General features: G+C 37.4%; 1 long non-coding RNA gene across 2 annotated transcripts; it reads right to left on the reverse strand.

Annotated features, from left to right (window-relative positions):
• Window positions 1-5,157: 5,157 nt before the first annotated feature.
• LOC140697783 (uncharacterized) lies at window positions 5,158-22,405 on the reverse strand. Of its 2 annotated transcripts, XR_012075111.1 has the most exons (3): window positions 20,372-22,405; window positions 14,921-15,086; window positions 5,158-8,708 (listed from the first exon to the last, which is right to left on the reverse strand). It is a non-coding gene; the product is annotated as an uncharacterized lncRNA (long non-coding RNA). The 2 variants fall into 2 exon arrangements; XR_012075110.1 differs by lacking the exon at window positions 14,921-15,086.
• Between the last annotated feature and the right edge of the window lie 817 nt (window positions 22,406-23,222).

Here is a 23,222-nt window from a genome sequence, read left to right on the forward strand (position 1 = left end):
AAGAGAAAGAAAAATACCATATGAGACCACTCATATGTGGAATCTAAAAAACAAACAACAACAAAAAAAGCATAAATACAAAACAGAAATAGACTCATAGAATACAAACTTGTGGTTGCCAAGGGGGCGGAGGGTGGGAAGGGATAGACAGGATTTCAAAATTGTAGAATAGATAAACAAGATTATACTGTAGAGCACAGGGGAACATACACAAAATCTTATGGTAGCTCACAGAGAAAAAAATGTGACAATGAATATATATATGTTCACATATAACTGAAAAATTGTGCTCTACACTGGAATTTGACACAACATTGTAAAATGATTATAAATCAATAAAAAATGTTAAAAAAAAAGCTGAATTCCTTGAACTCCAATTTCCTTGTGAAATTTAGTGTGATTTTTTTAAAATTCTGGGCATCCTAAGGCATCATCGTTAAAGTAAAAATGTACATTGAGAAATCAGTTTTGGTGAACATTAACTGAGCATCACTGATAATAGGCAACAAAGACTACTCTCCTTTGTTTCTGATAAACACTGTAGGTGGTAATCCAAATTACTGATAATATTACTCTGGACAGTTGCTGTAATAGGCGTGATTTGACATAATTGTACTCGATTTCTGAAAAGATGGTATATATGTACTTATTCTATTTTCTACTTACACATTGAACCTCCTTTAGTTCTAAAGAAACTAAATAAAAATTCTAACATAATGCCTTCTGATTTAACTAGAATACTGAGATCATTCCATCAACCACCTCAACAAATAGGAAAAGGGTATGTTTTAGAGATAAATGATGCAGTTTGCAAATACAGTCAGTGAATACTCTCAGGTGTGCATAGCTCTGCTTCATTTACAGCAGAGACAACACTGAAAGGTCTATTGGTGAGATTATCGAATAAGCCTTTGAAAAACACTGTTCTCACTATAGAAAAGTGATTAAGAGCACTGACTGGATCCAAACGGCCTGGGTCCCAATGTCAGCTCCCTGCTTACTAGCTCTGGGATCTTGTACATGTCAGTGAGTTTCTCTGTGCCTCTGAGCCCCAGTCTATGGAAACAAGAATAACTGTCGTCAAAATCTTTGGATGATTGTAAGTTAAGATTTGGAAAGCAGATGGTTCTGAACTTTAGTTGCCTTGACTCTATAAGAGCATGATGAAAAGGGGAAAAAAGACCTTTCACCACACACACGATTTGTTTTGCACGATCACAATTCAGTGAGAACACGCAGTTGGGAGGAGGGGAATTCCTTGTAAAAGAATATTGGAGAGAGTTTAACAGGGACCCTTTACCTTCACTGATACAAAACTTGTCTCTGAGCAACTTTGTCCGGAAATATCTGAATAGTTAACTTTTCTGAGACCATTCCTGTCTTTGACTTCACTCTTGAATGGTGATTAGTCTTACATAGAATTCCTGGGTCACAGTCCATTTCTGTTAAAACTGGGCCATTTTCCTCATTGTCCTCAGACATTTACTGACAGAGTCCAGTTTAGATTTTGTTCATTTGAATAATTCTTTTCATCTTGGACTGCAAGAGTTTCTTTGAACTCATCTCTCTTTCTTACCCTATTTTTCTAGCTGATTTTCATTTTAATTCCTCCCTCTTTGGGGGGGATGTTCCTCTATGCTGTTTATTTCTTTGAAATTTTAAATCTTAGCCAAGGTGTATATCCCTTGTTAATTTTACCTGGAATATATATATCTTTCTGATCTCTCAAAATTCAGGTGGTTTGTTTATTTGCTTTGTGGAGGATTTCTGCTTAAGTTTTTAAATAAACAGACTTCCTTTTATAACTTTCATGCCTCTGTTTTCTTTAGAAATACCTATTTATTAATTGATTCTTCATGATTAATACTTTTTAATACTAATTGCTTTTTAAAATTTATTTATTTATATATTTCCTTGGTGGGGGAGGTAATTAGGTTTACTTATTTATTTTAGAGGCGGTACTGGGGGTTGAACCCAGGACTTCGTGCATGCTAAGCATGAACTCTACCACTTAAGCTATACCCTCCCCCCTTTCATTGCTTTTTAAATTCTCTGTTCCAGGAATAAAATAACTCTTTTAAATTTGTCACTAAACTTGATTTACTTTAATGAGAACCTGCTTCCTACTGCCTCCAACTTGGACTTTATCTTGGCTGCTGCATTTTTGGTTACATTGCACTGTTTAGGCTATTCCTTGTCAGAAGCCTGTTTTTGTTTAATGAAGGTAAAGTCAACTGGTATCTATTTCTAATTGAAGTTACCTTTTTTATGAACATACACATTCACTACAGGTAGACTGGAAAAAGGAAGCAAAAGGGAAAAATGTAACTCATCCACAATCCCACCACTCTGGAATAACCACAATTAAAATTTTGATGACAACCTTCAAACCTTTTTCTAAGAATATTAAAAAACAATCTCCACTCTCCTATCCCAGTGAGATCACACTGCTTTGACACTTGCTTTTTCACTTAATCTTTCATGATCTTTTGTTTATTAAAAACGTGCTTTCATGATCTTTTGTTTATTAAAATCATGAAGTAGCACTTCTGTTACAGAGGAAAGGTTTTCTTCTGCTCTCTTGAGTACATTAGAATTACATGGGGAACTTTCAAAAAATGTTGATGCCTATCCTCAGTGGCCCCCTCCCATATTCAGATTTAATTGTTCTGGCAGGGGACCCAAGTGTCAGCATTTTTAAAAGGCTTCCCTCGGTGGTGTTTCTAACGTGTAGTCAGAGCCGAGGACCCCTGGCCAGTGTGTGCAGCAGAGAATGGGGTCGGAGGCTTTGTTTTTGTCTCGTTTGGTTTTCAGTAGGCTAATCGACCAGCACAGCTGTTTCCTTTTACTGCCAAGGAAATGGCTGAGCCTGTCCAACCTGGAACCAGCTTTTGTTAAAATCCACTAATTAGATAAATGATTCCCAGAGTACACGCAAAATCTTATTATTATGGTAGTTACCTTGGTTTAGATCCTTTGGTTGGATTGGGGAAAGTAAATGCAGCATTCTTGATTGGTTAAATATAAATTCACTGTAAGATATTTTAGTCATTTGTTTATTTACTATTTACGTGTGACAGAATTTTTTAGTGAAACAGTATTAAGCTATGTCAATACAGCAGTTCTTAGGAAGGGTCTTGCTGAGGGGGACATCCAGTGTTCAGTGTTAACTTGTTTACATCATTATAATAGTCACTCCTCTGTCTCCTTAAAACCCTCAGTAATATCTGTACTTACACAAGGTCTTTGGATGTATATGATGTATATTTTGTTAAATTAAGAAGAAGTTGAGTTTCTTATTCAGAAAAATAAGGAGAGCAGAGGCAGGACCACGAGAGATATGTAAACAATATTCATTCAATGACATGAAGAAAGCACAGAATCTTGAACTTGATGATATGGAATGGAGGAGCTAGTCTTATGTCAGTTTTATAAAGCCATTACATCATATGGTATCTATGGCTACAATCTGTAATTAATGCATCTTGGAAATTTTAGCAGAAGCTACCTAGTCTAAAAGTAAATGTTCTTTGAGTGTTTAAATCTTTAACTATGGCTATACTGGGTGACTGGTTCAAAAGCTGCTCTGGGAAATTTCCAGAATAAAACTATTTTGCTCATGACCTAGGCAGATACGCTATTGAGGGCTGCTGCTTCTGTATTAGGGTTTTTCAAACTTCAGTGTGCGCAGCCTTGTTAAAACGCAAATTCTCACTGAGCAGATCTGGGCTAACAAGCTCCCAGGTGGTGTCAGTGCTGAGCTCCAGCAGGTGGCACTGCGGAGTACCAAAGCTCTAGCACACAGTCACTGAGGGCCCAGAAGGGAAGAAACCTCAATACTTTACAAGAGCAAAGCTGCATTCCTCCTAAACTATTTTATTGTTTTCTTTTGTATTTTAATCTTGCAGATACCGCTGAAAAACTATAATTAGCTAACTGCTCCTATAATACGCATCTCAGTATGTTAATTTAGCTAAGGCTTTTAATTTCATATCCTGACTTTTCCTTCACTCCAAATTCCTCATTTCTTTTATTATTTGTATGAAAGCATCCAAGCACACATAAATAGATTGAATCACATAACAATATCCGTGCTAGTCAATGTTAACATTCATATTTGATTCTGATTTTTTAAAGAAATTAAACAATACAGAATCGAAGTCCCTTTTGTGCTCTTCGTCAGAGTCCTATTTTTTTAACTCTCCCAGGGTGAGTACAACAGGAAGTTGATGTATCATCTTTTACATTTTCTATTACTTAGTATGTATCCATAAAAGATCTGTATTATTGTTTTTGAATATAAGTGATACATAAATCATATAACAATGTAAACCAACATTCTATAATTCTTTTCACACTATTTTTGAGATCTATGTCATACGCATGGTTTCACTTTACTCATTTTTATCACTTACTTTTAGTCGTGAATACATAGAATTTATATGTCTATTCCTTTTTTGATGGACATTTAGGTGGCTTCCAAATATTAGGAACAAGTGCTACAATAATCATCATTTTATTCACACACCCACACGTCTCCATCCTCCAGCAACTTTGCAAGTCTTCTGCATTGTTTCCCAGAAGTGGAGTTGTGTCAGAGGTTAGGCACATTTTCAATTTCCAGAAATCTTGCCAGATTCTTCTTCAAAATAGTTGAATCAGTTAGCACTGACCAGCAATATGAGAAAATTGCTATTTTTCTACATCGCTGCCAACTCTTTATTTTTACTCATCTGATGGATTTAAAATGGAATTTAATCTCAACTATATTTTCATCTTTTCATATTTATTTTTGAAAGCTGTTTCAGTCTTGTGTCTGTGTAACAGGGGTAATTGTATGCCCATATCTAATGAGAAATATATAGTATTTCAGCTTCATTATTACTTTTTCTAGTTGGCCTTTACCCTAGCCATTATTCTAACACTAAACCAATGGGAAAATGTTTTTTGTAACAACTGAATTATAAATGAGCTATTACACACACAAGGACAGTTTACATTCATAAATTGGAGACTGTCTTCAATATGCTATTCCCACCCCCAAGTCTAAATTTTACTAAAAATAGAAAACCACTTTGTGCTCTTTGTAAATAGCTTAAGAGATTTGTCTGCTCCCAAAGTTGATCCCTAAGATGCTAGAGATAGACATTTTCAGGGTGAATTTTTAAAACAAACTTTTTATTAAATTATAACATACATACAGAAAAGTACATGTCATAAATATACAGATCTCTGAATTGCCACAAACAGAACACATCTCTGTAACCAGCACCACTAGGGTAAAGAAAAAGAAAATTATCACCATCCCAGAAGCCCTTTCATAGAAATGCCTTTCTGTCACTACCCACTCAAGGGTAAAACACTGTCCTGACTTGGAACAGCAGAGATTATAGTTTTGCTTAATTTTCAATTTTATATCAATATAATCATGCAACATGTATGCTGGTGTCTGGCAGCTATCATGCAGCGTAGTTGTGAGGTTCATCCATGCTACTGCAGGATATAATCGTCTTTTCATTCTCACTGCTGTACAGTAGGCATTCCATTAGTTGCCTTAATCATTCTAGAGATATTTTGGTTACTAAGTAAGTCCTAAAAATTAATAAATAATTATACGTGCATTAAACCTCAGTTTGAACTTGATAAACATCAAGAAATTTTACCACTGTCAACCTGTCATTACTAATAAATTTTTTCTCCAGTGGCAGAATGCATACAACTCTCTTTGTCTGAGAGAAGAAATGGAAGTATAGAATCTAATTGCCAAATATACTGGCATTAGTGACATTGATATTTTATGGTTATAACAGCTTCTTCATTCAGTTCTTCACTTATTCATTTAAAAAAAAATGTGTACTATGTCCTAGATGCGGAGGATGGCTATAGTTGGTTAAAAAAAAAAAAAAAGATGAGGCACCTGTATCAATTGGGAATGCTTTTTTTAAAACTTTTTTAAAAATTGAAGTATAGTTAATTCACAACGTTTTGTTAGTTTCAGGTGTACAGCAGAGTGATTCAATTGTATATACTATTTTTTCAGATTATTTTCCATTACAGGTTATCACAAGATATTGAATATAGTTCCCTGTACTATACAATAGGTCCTTATTGTTTATCTGTTTCATATATAGTAGTGTGTATATGTTAACCCCAAACTCCTAATTTATCCTGCACCTGTATCAGTTGGGAATGCTTTTGACTCCCAAGTAACAGAACACCAACTAAGAGTGGCATGAACAATAAAGAAGTTCAGTTGTCCCTTATAACAAGAAGTCTGGAGGCAGATAATTTCAAGGGGTTCAGCCCTCTGCTCTGCCATCCTAATAACATTGGCTTTTCATCCCTGGTTTGTTGCCTCATGGTCACAAGATAGTCGCTGCCACTCCAAGGGTTACATGCTCACAGCAACAGTCCAAACAAGGAAAGGAAGGCTCTACTTGCCTGCAGAGAAAATAAGGAAAAGCTTCCTCCTAGTATGAGTGTTTCTTTTTCTCAGGGAGAAAAATCTTTACTAGAATCTTCCCACATGCCCATCCCTGGACCACACTGGCAAAGAGGACTAGAATAATCAGAATGGGCTTAGATCAGTGATTCTCAATTTTTAAATCACCTGGAGTCCTTCTTACAGAAGAATTCCAAATTTATGTAGATACTGTCCAGGTGGAGCTGAGTCCACTAACATGAGTGTAGCTTGCTTAGTGACTTGCTTCCAAAGAACAGATTTGGACAGGGTGAAAAAGTAACTGTACAGTGGTTAAACCTGGAGAATACTGCCTTCCCCAGGTAGTCAGCATTAAGAGAAATAAATGTTGAGACCATGTACCCCTATGTGTGATGAGAAGGGCACTTCACCTCTGTGGTTTTCTTCCTTAAAGACAGTAACTCCAGTCTTACCATGAGAAAAGCATCAGACAAACACAAATTTAAGGGAGTTCTGCAAAATACACAACCAGCACTCCTCAAAACCATCAAGGCCAAGAAAAACGAGGTGAGACTGAGAAACTTACAGACCAGAAGAGACTAAGGAGACACCATTACTAAATGTGAAGCAACATCCCAGATGGGATCTGAAAAGAGGAGAGAGACGTTAGGTAAAAACTGAGAAAATCTGTGTGAAGCCTGCAGTTTAGTTAATAAAATGTACCATTCTTGATTTTTCAGTTGTGACAAATGGACAATGTTAACATAAGACTGTAAGATGTTAACCATAGTTAGAAGGTGGGGGTGGGGTAGGTGAGCCAAGACTGGCAAAATGTTGATAAATGTTGAAGCCGGGCCATGGCTCAGTGGGCTTCTTACACTGTTCTGACTACTTTGGTATATTCTTGAAGATTTCCATTAAAAGTTTTTAAATGTGAATATTTTGTTCTAGTACATAATATGCCTATATTTGTTTCAATAAAGTAGAGCATAATGGTTATTAGCCTAGATCTTTGTATCAGGAATTCTGTGTTTGAATCTCAGCTTTGCCATTTAATAGTTGGTGATTTGGGGCAAATGACTAAACTCTTCTAAATCTTGGGGGTGTTTGGTTATCCATAAAATGCAGGTAGAATAATCACGATAATACCTCCCTCATGGGGTTGTGTTAAGGATTAAATAAGATAAAGCATGCGTTGCTGCAGGGCATGACACATACTAAACACTGAACAGCTTGAAAGCTTCCTCACCAGCATATAAATTTAGTCTCTGTTCCCATTAACAGAAATACACTTCAGTTAGATTAAGCAAAAAAAGAGGAATTTGTTATCAAGGTGAGTCTCACAAAGCTCAAGCAGCTGAGCTTCACAAATAAGCTAAAACCAGAGGCCTTCCAGCCCTTCTCCAAGCACATCTTCCTTCCAGGTGAGGACCAACTTCCTCTGACTCTTGAATTCAAAGGGGAACGTGGTCCCATGGCTATAAGATTCCTATCTGTCCATTCAAGATTCTTGCTAGATGATGTAAAGAGCTCTTTGTTGCACTGCCTAATTCCCTAGGAAGGGCCCAGTGATCCAGCCAGCTGTGGCCAGGAAGACAGTCACATTGTACAAGCATAACTGGGGTAACCACGTGGATGGACACAGCCAATAGAAGAGGTATTCACTAAAACCAATTAATTTACAATCACAGGCTTTGAAAAGCAGAGTATCTTCAACAAATTCTTTATATAAAAATATTAGAAAGCAATAAAATCTTATAATATCCACGCTTTTTTCATAGACTCATTCAACAAATATTTATTGCATACCTACGGAATGCCAGACACTGCAAAACAGGCTCAGAGTACATAGAACAAGGTCCTCTTTTGGCAACACAGAGGTCCCAAATTCAAACATTTACTTGCATGTGCAAACCTTCAAAACTCTATTCTAAACTTTTGAGAAAAATTCATGCTTTAAGGAAGATGTGCTTTGTTCCTCTTGTGACTTCCACGTATTCTCTAGCATCTTACAGTGTACTTCCAGGGGGGCATGTGCCCTAATTTCAGAATCATAGAGTCAGGCTATGAGTATAAAGATAAAGTGAAGGCCATCATATTGCTGTCTCCCTGTAGAGGTTCCTTGGGAGCACTCACTTACTCTGTTCTAATCGTGTTCTGGTCAGGCCACCCTCTGACGTGGGATTTGGTCACCTTGAGACCAGTCTGGACCTGTTTGTCCTGATTGTTGTTCGTGGTCGTCCTCTTGTCAGCCGTATGCTACAGCCAGAGAAGACATGCTTGGGCACTGTGGGTAGTACATAATGAGAAAAATTCATGCTCTTAAGTTTTGAAGATTTCTATGTCTTTAAATAGATTTATAAATGTCTAATTTCTGGGGAAAGTACAGCCTCACATCTTTTTTGAATGAAAAATAACTACCAAGTAGTATCATTCCATGATCATACCCTGTTTTATGTGTCACATCACAGCTCACATTCACCTTACATTTTGTGACTGAGAAGCCCATGGAGTCTGGCATCAGAGTGTGGTGGCGTCAGCATCCATGGTAGTGTCCTATCAGGCAAGGTGCTTAAACTTTGTTAAAATTTTAGACAAATTTTCAGTGGCATGCAATCTGTTTCAGTGGCATGAAATCAAATATATTGAAATCACTTCTCTCACTCAAAGTCTCATTTCCCTGCATTGTCAGACTGATCAGTTAAATCTAAGGAAAAGTACAGGTTCCCAGTTCTTGATTACAAGAGTGATTAACATTCCATTAAGACAAATACTTTTGACTCAGACCAAAGAGTTTGAATATACATATGTAATGTAAAGAAAACGTGGAGTTATAAACAATGGAACCAAAACCCTACCTGGATGAGGTTACAGGTGATTTATTGTTTATCTGTATTTCCAACAGTTAACATATCTGACTAGTATAATGGAGAAATAATAAAAATTAAAGGAAAAAGGACTGTAACCATGTGGATAGTTTATGAATATCATATATTTGCTATATGTATTTGTCCTCAACATTGAAATGGAACAAAACTGCAGTTTCCTTTTCAAAGATAAAAATTCATTATCATCTTTCTCATCATTATAAAGTATTCTATTCTTATGTTTCTTGAATTGATTTCTTTATGGCTTGTATATACCCTCTCCAAACCCAAAACAGTTTTTTTTTCAATTGTATTATAGGCTATGCATACTTATACTAATTGACCTATCATTTGATCATTTGATTGTTTGGTGTTAGTCAGGAAGAAAATCTAATATATTCTCTTGGCATGCTTGTTCCTGCAAGAGTCATAAGTATTAAGTCTTAAAGTCACAAAAACTTGAATTTACTCCCCAAGTTTAATTTAATCCCCAGTATTTGGCAAAATTAACTGTCCTTAATAAAGAACAAATATTTACACAGTTTATTTTAGAACTTTATATTTAATAAAATAATATTCTAACATTCTATGAGCAAGACCAGACACTACAAAACTCCTAGAGGAAAACATAGGCAGAACACTCTTTGACATAAATTACGGTAATATTTTTTTGGATACCTCTTCTAAAGTAAAGGAAACAAAAGCAAAAATAAACACACAGTATCTAATTAAACTTAAAAGCTTTTGCACAGCAAAGGAAACCATCCACAAAATGAAAAGACAACCTACTGAATGGGAGAAGATGTTTGCAAATGATATGACCAGTAAGGGGTTAAAATCCAGCATAAATATACAGTTCATACAACTCAATATCAAAAAAAAAAAAGATTTAAAAATGGGCAGGAAATTAAACATTTTTCCAAAGAGGATATGCAGGTGGCCAACAGGCACATGAAAAGATGCTCAACATTGCTAATCATGAGGGAAATGCAAATTAAAACCACAATGAGATGTCACCTCAAACCTGCCAGAATGGATATGGAGAAAAGGGAACTTTGTTCGCTGTTGGTGGGAATGTAAATTGATACAGCCACTGTGGAAAACAGTATGGAGATGTTTCAAAAAAGTAAAAAGAGAACTACCATATGACCCAGCAATTCCACTTCTTAGTAAAAATCCAAAAAAAAAAAAAAGTAATGCTAAATTGGGAAAGATAAATGCACCCCAATGTTTGTAGCAGCATTATTTATAATTGCCAATGTAGGGAAGTAACCTAAGTATCCATCAACAGATGAATGGATAAAAACGTGGTATATAGATACAATGGAATATACTCAGCCATAAAAAAGAATGAAATTTTGCCATTTTCAACAACATGAAGGGATTTGGAGGGTGTTATGCTAAGTGAAATAAGTCAGAGAAAGACAAATACTATATGATATCACATATGGGGAATCTAAATACAACAAATAGTGATTAAAACTAAAAAGAAGCAGACTCACAGATACAGAAAAAAAACTTGTGGTTACCAGTGGGGAGAGGGCTGAGGGGAGGGCAACATGGGGAAGGCGGGAAAGGATTATTATGAGATTATATGAAATCATGTGCGTGAAACTTTTGAAAATTATAAAACAGTATAGAATTTAAAGACTCATTCAGTTTCAAAAAAAATCAATTAAGTGAGGGGTACTCACTCTTCCTCTGTTAAAATTGATATTTTGGTTTATATATCAGTACTGGAAATTCTAAAATGAAAATAGAGGGGGGGTATAGCTCAGTGGTAGAGAGTGAGCTCAGCATGCATGAGGTCCTGGGTTCAATCCCCAGTACCTCCGTTAATAAACAGATAAATAAATAAACCTAATTACCTCTCCCCAACCAAAATAATAATAATAATAAACTTATCTTTAAAAAACAATTAAATAAATGAAATGAAATGAAATGAAAATAGAAAGCTGGCAGAAAGGAACAATATTCAATGATGATTAAACAGGTCTAGCCAAAAATATTAACACAACAAAGTAAACAGTTTTAGGATTCTAATTCTGATGAAATTAACAGGCCAGATTTTCTAAACTGTATCCTCGATTAAGGAAAATGGGGCGAGAGAGGATGGTCACGTCTCAGGTCTCAGAGGAGTCCCTGGGATGTGCCCACCAAGCGAGGGTCTTTGGCTTTACACAGAAAATAATTCAAGAGCAAGCCATAGTTGAATAAAAGTAGATTTATTCAGAGAGATGCACCCTCCATAGACAGAGTGTGGGCCGTCTCAGAAGGTCAGAGAGGGTGACCACGAGGTGCAGAGTGGTTAGTTTTCATAGTCTTAGTAACTTCATATGCTAACACATGGGAGGCTTATTCCAACTACTTTGAGGAAGGGGCAGGGATTCCCAGGAACTGGGCCACTGCCCACTTTTTGGCCTTTTATGGTCAGCCTCAGAACTGTCATGGCACCTGTGGGAGTGCTATTTACCATGCTCATATGTTACAGTGAGCAGATAATGAAGCTCAAGGTGTACTGGAAGTCAACACCCCTGCCATCTGGGGCCTCAAGGTCTACTAGGAGTCAAATGTTCAACTGCTGTATCATTCTTTTGATGGTTGCGTCCTGCCCCCTTCTCTCTTATTTCATTCTTAGGAAGGATTAATGCAGAGAGAATGATACAGGAAGGAGGAATGTAGGAAAGCGACTCCTTCGTAGATCTTAATGATTTTTTTTCTTAAACCCAGATTAGGTCCAATTAGATACTTCACAAATTTGGTTAAAAAAACAAGTTTATTCTGTTTGGTGATTTTTTAATCCTGCCACCCCAAAATAATAGAGTGTGTTATTTATTCATATGACACTTCTATTTGGGAAGAACAAAAACAGCTTAACACATTAGCTCTTTAAACAAGCTTAATATTAATTCTAGCAGCTGATCTTGAGATGCACACACTGTCAGGGTGGAAAGTCCTGTATGAGGGCTTCCAAATGCACAAGAAGTTAGGCAGTTGGGGTTATTTTTAAATAACTCTTCCTCAGGGACAGGAAGCAAGTGTTAGGTCTTTTTCTCTCTTGTGGTCTCCAGGCAGGCAAGCATCCTTTCTTAGGAATGCTCAGTGCTTCCTAAGCCCCTGGCCTCCATCTGGTGAGCAGACCGCTTTCTCTCCCCACCCCACCCCCGCACCTTCCTCCCTCCCTGTGAAGCCAGGACCCTCAGATTCACCACAGCAGAGGCCTCTTCCTCCCTAGAAAGCCAAGTTTGGGTGGCTACTGTTAACACTAGTGTTCTCGGATACACCAAACATGACTCCACACTCCACTCTGATACAGATGCCCCCATGGAGGAAGTAACCGGAGTTTGGGAAGCCCCCAGTGCCTTTCCAGCCACTGCCACAAGCGTATAGAAGGCCCTGGAGCCCCTTTAAACCACGGTGGTGCGCAGACCAGCTGCATTGGCCTCACCTGGGAACCCTCTCCAAACTTGCTGAATCAGTCACACTTTAATGAGTTTCCCAGATGATTCTTATGCACATTCAAGATGGAGAAGAACCGCCAGGAAGGAGCCACTCTGGGGCGAGGGAGAGAGGATCTGAACGCCGCCTTGGGGAGCCAGAGGGGTAACAGATTAAGGGGTCAGAGGAGGGTCTTCCCAGCGATCATTATGTGGCCACGAACCAAGCCTGGCGCCTTACAAGCTGCAGCCTGACGCTCTCCCTTCTGCTCCCCGTCCAGTTCCGGGAAGAAAGCTGGGGATTAGAGTCAAGGGATATGGCTATGGTTACTGTGAAGAGGCTTCGTAATCTCACCCAGTCCAGAGAGGGGCAGAGACACCTTCACCAAACTAAAACCAGGCTCTTTACTTCACAAGAAGCAGAGTCAAATTTCTGTGAGTAGATGAAATACAAATTCTAAGACATCCCACCTTGCAGACGGGAGGCACAGAGCCACCCCATCCAGTGCCTTTGTGCAGCTCAGAAGAAGGTGGCAGGTACCTGGCTTTGCTGCTGGTCAGGGTGAAGAAAAAGACGCCTCTCCTTCCACAGGGCTCCGGCCCTCGCTCACCCTGTCAGCAAGATGCCATGGAACATATGACAGGAAGCAGTGATTGGGATGATGAGACAGGTGGCGGGGCGCTGAGTCCTGCCCATCAGATCACTCGAGTTCCCGCAGCCTGTGCCAGTCAAGTAAACTGCTTCGTTTGCTGATCTTACGCTGCCCTGTGACAGGATTTAGCCTGGTACTGCATCTAGGATCGTTAGATGCCCACTTCTTACGTTTAAATGTTAATTTTGTCCTTTTAAAAGCTATATATCATACTGCAGAACAATTTAAAAAAGTATCAGCCGCCACCTCACCATCCTCACGCAACCAAAATGAGCATTTTGGTGTATTTTGGGCTAACCTTCTCTGGTGTGCTCTATGGCTCTGTGGACATCCCCTGCCCCAGGGAAATATCCCAGGTGGTCACCAACGTAGGCGCCTGTCCCAGTTGGTGACTCCCTTTCCCCCACCTCCTGGTTGCCAACTTGCTCCCCCGCAGCCCAGCGCCTCTTCAGGCAGTTAAGCTGGAGAGAGCTGCTTATCACTTGGCCCGATTCAGAACCCAGCTCACCACAAACTCTGCTTTCTCTAAACAGTATAGTCCAAGACCATTCCCTCCCTGTCTTGAATCCAGAGGGTAAACTTTGGGTCCCTTTGCCCTTATGCGTGCATTACCTTACTTGATTGTTTGCCTTGACTCTGTGCTTTAAGTCATTTCAACTTGGGGGCCTCAGAAGACTGACAGTGTTCACAGTAAGTGCCCAAACTCTCCTTTCTGTTTTTTCCCACTCTGCCTTCATTGCCGTCACTGATCCTCCTTTTCAAGGTTGCACTGTGGCCTTTTAAACTTGACGATTGTGCCTGGGTCTCTAGCTTCCGACTTGCAGCTCCCTTTGAAGGATTTTGGTTTGGACTCAAGTTACTCAGGTGCTAGTTCTGCCTATTGCAGACAATCCCAGAAGTCTCAGCTCGGTCCTGGGGCAACTGTAACTGTAGTATCCAGTAGTGTTGTAATAGAAGTAGTTTTGTATGTTGCCCAGTATCTCCTTAAAAATCACAAATTTTAATGACTGCAGGGTATCTTAATATCATGTCATAATTTACTTAGCCATTTTCCTACTGCTGGAATTTAGGTAGTTTCCAGTATCTTGAGTGTCTAATTCAGTATGAATAACTTCTGCAAAAAATGTTGGATTATTTCCTTAAGATTCCTAGATGTAGAGTCACTGGGTTAAAGAATATCAATATTTTTATAGTCCTTGCTATATGTTTCTAAAATTGCTTTCTAATGGTGGTACCAACTGAATGTGCCAACAGCAATGTTCCAGTGTACCAGTTCCACAGTACGTGGACCAGAATGTCTTCATTTCATTATTCCACAAACAGGTACTGTATTAGGCACTGGTTAGGGTTTGGGGAGATAAAAACAAAATCCTTGCCATAGAGCTCAGATTCCAGTGCAGGAAAGAGATGTCAACGTAATGAATACTATAAACCTAAGTATTTATAGCATTTTATATGAAAGAGGTGGGAAAAATCTATTTCTGCCTGAAACTTCACAGAGGAAGTGACATTCATACTGAAACTTAAGGATGAGTAGTTTACCAGGCAACAGGGATTTCAAGCAGAAACAACATGGGCAAAGCAATGAGGTGTGTCACAGTGCCACATTTGAAGAGCTGCAAGCGTCACAGGGTGTGTTTGGGAGAGTGGCAGGAGAAGAGGTCCTGTAGGACCTTGTAGTTTTGTGATGATGTATCTGAACTTCACCCTAAAGGCAACGGAAAGCCACAGAAAAGTTTTAAACAAGATCATTTCATGATTTGCCTTCATTTATTCTGATCAATGAATATCTGGTATCTATTTAGAAGGCTCAAAGGGGCTGTTGGCAGGAGTTTGAACTGGAGTCGGGGTGGACCAAAGGCAGAGGATCTGGGTAAGATGTTATATCAGCATACCAGGTAAAAAATCAGGGGGGATGTCTCAACAATTTTTTATCTTTGGTTTCAGCATTTTGACTATACTGTGAATAAGTATGACTTTTTTTTGCACTTATCCTGCTTGGAGTTCTGTGAACTTCTTAGATCTGTTGAGCTGATGCCTCTCAACAATGTTTGAAAATTCTCAGCCATTCTGTCTTCAAATATTTCCCCCTCTTCTCCTTCTCACTTCTCCTTTACACATCTGATAAACCACTTGATAATGTTTTGCAGCTCTTACGCAGCTCTGTTCCTTTTTGAATTCCTTTTCTCTTCATATTTCAACCTAGAAACATTCTATTAACCTATATTCATGTTAACTGATCTTTTCCTCTCTTATATTCAGTTTTCTGTTAAACCCATTGAATTTTATGATATTTTTTAAAATTTATTTTTAGCATTTCCACTTTTGTAGTTACCATCTCTTTACTGAATATCCTCATTTGCTCATGCACATTGTCTACCTTTTTTAACCTGCTCTTTTAACATAATTATGATAATATGTTTCTCTATCTGATAATTCTAATATTCAGGCATCTCTATGTCTACTTCTATTAATCACTTCCTCTCTTGACAATGAGCCGCATTTTCTTGCTTCTTTACATATGTCATAACCTGTGTCATATTATCATTTACATGTGTCATACTGTCATTGCTTATTCTAGAGTTGGAGCAGAGAAAGTATAAGATGAGTAAGGCTATAAAAGATTTGAATAACACTCTCAATCTGTTTGATATTTACAGAACACTTCACCCAATAAGAGCAAAATATAAATTCTTTTCAAGTGCATTCAACATTCACCAAGATAGAGCATATTCTGGCTCATGAAACAAGTCTTAATAAATTTCAAAGGATAAAAAAAAGAAAGCAAATCAGAAATATCAGGAATGAAAGAGAGAAAACCACTACAGATCCCACAAACACTAAAAGCCTAATAAAGAAAATTACAAAGAACATTATGACAATCGATTTGAAAACTTAGGTGAAAGGCACAAACTCCTTGAAAAAAATCCGTGTCAAAACCAACACAAAATGTGAAAGCTAAACCACCCTATACTACTAAAGAAATTGAATGTTTAATGAAAAGTCATCCCACGAGTAAAACTCTAGGTCCAGTTAAAGTTCTATTAAACATTTAGGGAAGAAATAATACCCTTCTAACACAAACTCTTTGAGAAAATAGTAGAGGAGAGAACACTTCCCAGTGCATTTTATGAGGCCAACATAACCCGGACACCCAACCTGGACAAATATTACAAGAAAAATCATCCACTAAAATCTCTTATGAGAATAGACACAAAAATTCTTTAAAAATATTACCCAATGGAATCTAGCAATATATAACAAGGATATATATATGACATAATATTAAATAAATGTATATATAAAATCAGTAATATATAACAAGGATAATGCATCATGACCAACTGACCAAGGTTAGTTTAACATTTGAAAATCGATCAACGTAACTCATAGCTCACTACATCTACAGAATACAGGAGAAAAACCATGTGATCATCAAATATATGCCAAAAAAGTATTTGACAAAATTAAACACTCATTTTTTTTTTCAGGATGTTCAGAGTTTTTTTTAATTTTTTAATTGAAGTATAGTTGATTTACAATATTATGTTAGTTTCAGGTGTACAGCATAGTGATTCAATATTTTTAAAGATTATACTCCATTTAAAGTTATTATACAATATTGGCTATATTCCCTGTGCTGTATAATATATCCTTGTAACATTTATTTTATACATAATATACATAATAGTACCTCTTAATCCCTTACCTCTATCTTGCCCCTCCCATCTTCGCTTTCCCCACTGGTAACCACTAGTTTGTTTTTCATATCTGTGAGTCTGTTTCTTTTTTGTCATATTCATTTGTTTGTTTTATTTTTTAGATTGCACATATAAGTGATAACAAACAGTATTTGTCTTTCTCTGTCTGACTTATTTCACTAAGCTTAACATCTTCCAGGTTCATTCATATTGTTGCTTGTTAACAATCATTATTGATAAAAAACTCTCCACAAATTAGGAAAATATGGGAACATCCTCAATCTGATAAATGCATCTATTGAAATGACTACAATTAACAACATATAAGAGCAAAAGACTGAATGCTTCCCCCCGAAAACCTGGGAACAATCAAGACTATCCACTTTTATCATTTCTACTCAACATTAGACAGGAAGTCCTAGCTGGTGCAATTAGTCAAGAAAAAGAGAACAGGCATGTAGATTGTAAAGGAAGAAGTAAACCTGTTATATTTACAGACTACATGATTGTGTGTGCTGAAAACCTTAGGAAATCTTAAAAAAAAAAAACTAATAATTTGATTTAGCAAAGTCATAGAATGCTAGATCAATAAACAAAAAAACTTTTCTACATACTAGCAATGAAAAATTGAGAAATGAAATGTCAGAAATATCATTTCCAATAGCATGGGAAAATATGACATATACCCAGGAAATAGCTCCATACAGGTATCCCAGTTTCCTGACCCGTGAAATGAAGATGACAGTGGCCCCTCCTTCACATAGTTGTTGTGATGGTTAAATGAATAGTTATAGTTAAGCACTTAGAATACTGCCAGACAGGTCATAAATCCTTTGTAAATGTTAAGCAAATCTCAATGTAAACATCAATTATAAGGTAAATGGAAGTTGTGATATGGACTTTTTAAATCAGCACTTAATGAGAAATCTTTATTCCTGCCACGAAAAAGGAATTTTTGACTTACTGAATGTGCGACACTGTTATATTTGTTAGAAATGGAATCTTGACCGGGACTCCGATATCATGGTACCAAATAAGTTATTCCAGTAGGAGGAGCCCTGACCAAGAGTTTTAAAAGCATAGAGACAAACTATTGCCTCTGCTCTGGGGAGCCAGGCCTTCCATGCCCTGGAATTTGTCCTTCCTTGCTCCCTGTGTCATGTTAATGAAATAAAATGCTGCTACAAGCTGTATTTTTCTTCTCCTTAGAAGCAGTACATTGGAATAAATGAACTTGATTTGGATTTCAGCTTTAATTTCTACCAGAGAAATAATGCAATTAACTTGTATTGGCAAAAAGCACACTTTCCTACTTTAATAAACATCCACATTTGGGGATTACAAATAGTATCTTTACACATATATTTTTCCTGCTTTTGAGACCACTATATAGAAGGCTTTACAAAGGCTTTCTTGGCCTCAGACGTCAACTTTACCCTTGTGCTTCCACACTCCCTTTATTATTAAAAAAAATAATAAAAGCCCCACACAGAGACTCTAGACAGCCATGTCTTCATCAGCAAGAGCTATTTTTTGTTGTTGTGTTTTAACTTTTATTAAATTAAAAATAGTTTTCCTATTTTTATTTTGACTTGCTCTTAACCTTTGTAGTCTTTGGCAGTGTGATATTTTTGTTTTTATTGAGCTATGTTTGACAATTAAGAATTACATATATTTAAGGTCTACAATTTGATGATTTGATATACATATACACTGTGAAATAATCAACACATTTGAGCTAATTAGCAAATCCAGCTCTTCAGATAGTTACCACTTTAGCAAGAGCCATTTTTTTTAAGAGCCAATTTACAATGTTGTGTCAATTGCAAGAGCTATTTTAAACAAGTGTAATCACTACAGGGAAAAGATTGAGTATTCCAGATTAAAATTAATATTTTCCAAACTGACATCAATATCCTAATATGTGGACAACATATGTAGCTTTGTTCTGAGAGCTCACTGCATGGTGCTAGCATTATGAGTCCTTACATTTTTGTCATTTATCTCATAGTTGTCCTTGAAGAGCTGGATTTAAAATCAAGTCAAGGAAAGGGGATATGTCTCACTAATTTCAGGTTGCTAGGCAACTAGTCTACTTCACCACAGCATTTCTTCTTTTGTTCAGGAGATGCTGGAAGGTTAGCAGAAAGTATGTACCATTTAAAACAAATATACATTTGTCTATATGTAATACTGAGTTATGATAATTATCATATTGAATGTATATTACATTGATTATATTTATATATCACAAATGTATATGTGTATGTTAGTAGAATAATTTCTAGGTAAACTATACCATCTGTGGACTTTATGTTGTCTTTTTATATCTATATCTATTTTTTTCTTTATGTTCTCTTATTTCTCCAAGCCAACTACCTATTCCATCTTTCAATCTTATTAAGACAAGTAGAATTAATATTTAGAATTCTTCTTTGGAGAAATGAGTGAGTGTCAATGTATATATTTTCTCTCATCCTCTGATTTTCATATAAGATTTAAGTTTTTCTTAAAACTAACATCAAAACAACTATTTTTCTTACTGTTATGTTAATTGATATTCATTATTATCATTGTATGCGTTGAGGGTTGAAAGGTCAGAACTCCAGAATGATTTCCTGTAGGGTAACTTGCCTATACTTAGTTTATAATGATTACTTTGGTATATGATTTGAAAGCCATTTAAAGCTATGGATTTCTCATCTCGTATACTTTTACTTCTGAAAAGAATAATTAAAAGACCTAAAGTAGTACTCATTATTAAAATAGGTAAATATAGAACACTTAACTAGTATATCTAGTCACTTATTTAAACATTTAAATATCAAAACAAAACCAGTCCAACCACCTTTCCAAGCTGAACACTGTTTATTACATCTCACACCCCTGCTATGTAGTTGCTCAGTCTATTTATTCTTTAAAACCTCCAGTTATTCCCTTACTTAAAGTATACAGAAATAAATACTAGTTAACATGGGAACCCTTCCCACAAATACGTAGTGTCATTTTATTCCAAACTATTATAGCTTTCACATGAACACCTAATTTATTCATGCGTCATCCATCCCTCCATTGATTTGTTTATCTATTCATGCATGCAATTAGTCATCACATATTTAATCATTACCTGCCACTGTTCTAGGCACTGGAGATGGGGATACAATAGTGAACGTGAAACTTGCTCTTTTTTTCTCCTAAAGTATAAAACTTTTCTGCTGCCTACTTAGAGCTTCGACACTTCAAGATAGCCTGACATCTATTTTAACATTAGCTGCAGTTTTTACAGGCTTACCAAAATGAAATTTATTTTGTACTCCTTTGGCAGTTCCATGTAGGTGTTTCTTGTTGGTGGTCAGCCCTCCATCACGAGTGAGTCAGAAATCCAGGCCCTTTCTATCTGCTGGCTTTGTTCCCTGTATTTTGGGAGAATAGGTGCTTGCCTCACACAGGAAAGAATTCAAGGGCAAGGCATGGTAAAGTGAAAACAAGTTTATTTAGAGAGACACACTACACAGAGAGTGGGGATCTATCTTGCTCAGAAGGGAAGATGGCTTAGGAGATAACACACTCCAGAAGCAGAATGTGGGCTGTCTCAGAAAGGTGACAGGAAGAGAAGCCGAGAGGTGTGGGGTGTTTAGTTTGAAGTAAAAGTAGATACACACTCCATAGACAGAGTGCAGGCCATCTCAGAAGGCAAGAGAGAGAGCGACCACAAGATATGGAATTGTTAGGTTTTGTGGGCTCAGTAATTTTATATGCTAATAAGTAGGAGGATTATTCCAACTACTTTGGGGCAGGGGCGAGGATTTCCAGGAAATGCCTCCCCCCATCTACTTTTTGACCTTTTATGGTCAGCCTAGGAACTGTCACGGCCCCTGTGGGTGAGCTATGAGGCTCAAGGTCTACTGGAAGTCGAATCGTCTGCCATCTTGGTTCTAACTAGTTTGTCCTGTCCTCAGTTGCTGTCATTCCTTCAATGGTTGTGCCCTGCCCCCTTTCCTCCCTCTTCACACCAGGCTTCAAGTTCTTTGCCTCAAGCTGGCAGCCAGGAAAAGAAATAGGGTGAAGAAGCGCACCCATTTCTTAACTGCCTTGGCCAGAAGTGACACGTGACTTCTTCTCACATTCCATTGGCGAGCATCAGTTACATGATCCCACTTAGGGAGAGGGGGTGCTGGGCAGATACTTCCTAGTTACAGCCCTTTTATATGGAAAGGCTTTTGAGGGACAACTAGTCATCTCTGCTATAACATCCCAAACTCCTGCATTAGTTTGCAGGTGTGCATAAGGTTACTTTAACGTAATCATTAGGCGTCACTTGCCTATTTCAATATAATGTAATGTAATGCTTGGACACATCTCTTCTGTAGTCTGGTACTTGAACAGTACTTAAATCATTCAGAAATTATCTTCCTCTATCTAGTTTTTTAAAGAATGAAAGTTATTGAGTATCCAATAAATGATTCTCTTTGGAGAAATGCTTAATTATATAGGTATGACTTGACATTTGTATTCATTGGTCCTATTGGTAAACATCACTGTCATCAGTCTGATTCTCAGAATTTGTAGTTACAAAATCTAAGCTTTTTACTGGCTACCATTTACATAAAAGTTAACGCTTTTCCAAAATAGAGATTATAATGGTCCAAGCCCATTGTCAATCAGGAGGTCTACTTTCTAAGTGTGTGTAAGTTCTAGCATATTTTCACTATGCTTTGCTGCTTTTTGACATCTGCTTTTTTAAAATGCTGATGATTTCAGTTAACTTCATAAATGACAACTTTATCACATTTTATTCTCTATTCCTTTTTAAGTTTTCTCTTGGGGCTTCAGTGTCTTCATTTGAAAATAATGTCACTGATCTTGTGTATGGAAACATAAGCAAAATGGATGTAAAAATCATTGACATCCTCAGAACTGAATGTAAATGACAATGGTTGGGAAGATTTTGCAGCTAGTAAGAGGAAACCCAACCTAAAACTGCTTAAGCAAGAGGAGATTTATCATCTCAGAGAATAAGAAGTTCGAGATAGTGAAAGTCTGTAGAATACATACTGGGATTGGATCTTCAGAAGGTCAATGCAGCCTCACATACCAGTTCTCTCAGCTCTGCCATCCTAGCTGTTGTGGGATGACTCCTCTCGTGGTCACAAGATGGCAGCAGCCGCCCCAGTCACTGCATCCTTACCCCAAGGAGCAGTCCTCAGACTTTCTAAGGACTTCATCCCTTAACGTTCTTAAAAATGAAGAAACTCGAGATTTTTTTTAAAGTTGATTATGTCTACTGATATTTACCATTTTACAAATTAAAACTGAGAATTTTTAACATTCATTTCCTAATTAATTTTTAACAATAATGCATCTTTGTATGTTAATATAAATCACACATTTTGATTAAAAAAAAAACAAAACTATGTTTTCCAAGACAACAAAATCTAGTGGAAAGAGAGTCACTGCTTTATGTTTGTTTCAAATCTCTGTGATGTCTTTCTTAATAGGGAACAAGTGGGTTCTCATATTTGCTTCTGCACCCAATCTGTTGTGATATCACACATCATATAACCTCTGGACAAAACTGGTGTGCATTCACGAGAGAATGAGAGTGAAAATGCAAATGACTTCTTAGTATTACTATGAAAACAGACCCACAAATTCCTTAGAAAGAATGTCCTTATATTTCTTTTTAAGAGTTAAGAAGCTGTTTCTAAAAGGCTTCCCTCGCAGACTACTGCTCAGGTTTAATTGACCAGAACAGGATCACTTGCCTATTTCTAAGGAAAGAGAATAGAATTGTCAAGATTGACTTGTACCAATGATTACTCTGTGTGCATCAGAATCACCCGTGGAGTGTGTTAAAACACAGATTGCTCAGCCCCCAAAGCCAGGGCCTCTGTAAGGAAGTTTGAGGTGGAGCCCAGGAATGTGCATTTCTAACAATTCTCAGGTGTTGCTGCTGCTGCCTGGGGGTCCACTGTTTAGTACCAGTGGCTGGGACCCAGGCAGGGGGTGGGCAGTGGCCAGGCTTCTGGGGCCACACTGGTCAGTGGAGGACAAGGACAGCTTAACACACTGGGTAGGGTTCACAAGAAAGCAAGAGGGGAGAATGGCGGTTGGTCCAACTGTGATTGCTGTACTTACATCTT

Source organism: Vicugna pacos, chromosome 8, assembly GCF_048564905.1.
Source record: "Vicugna pacos chromosome 8, VicPac4, whole genome shotgun sequence".
Classification (NCBI taxonomy): Eukaryota; Metazoa; Chordata; class Mammalia; order Artiodactyla; family Camelidae; genus Vicugna; species Vicugna pacos.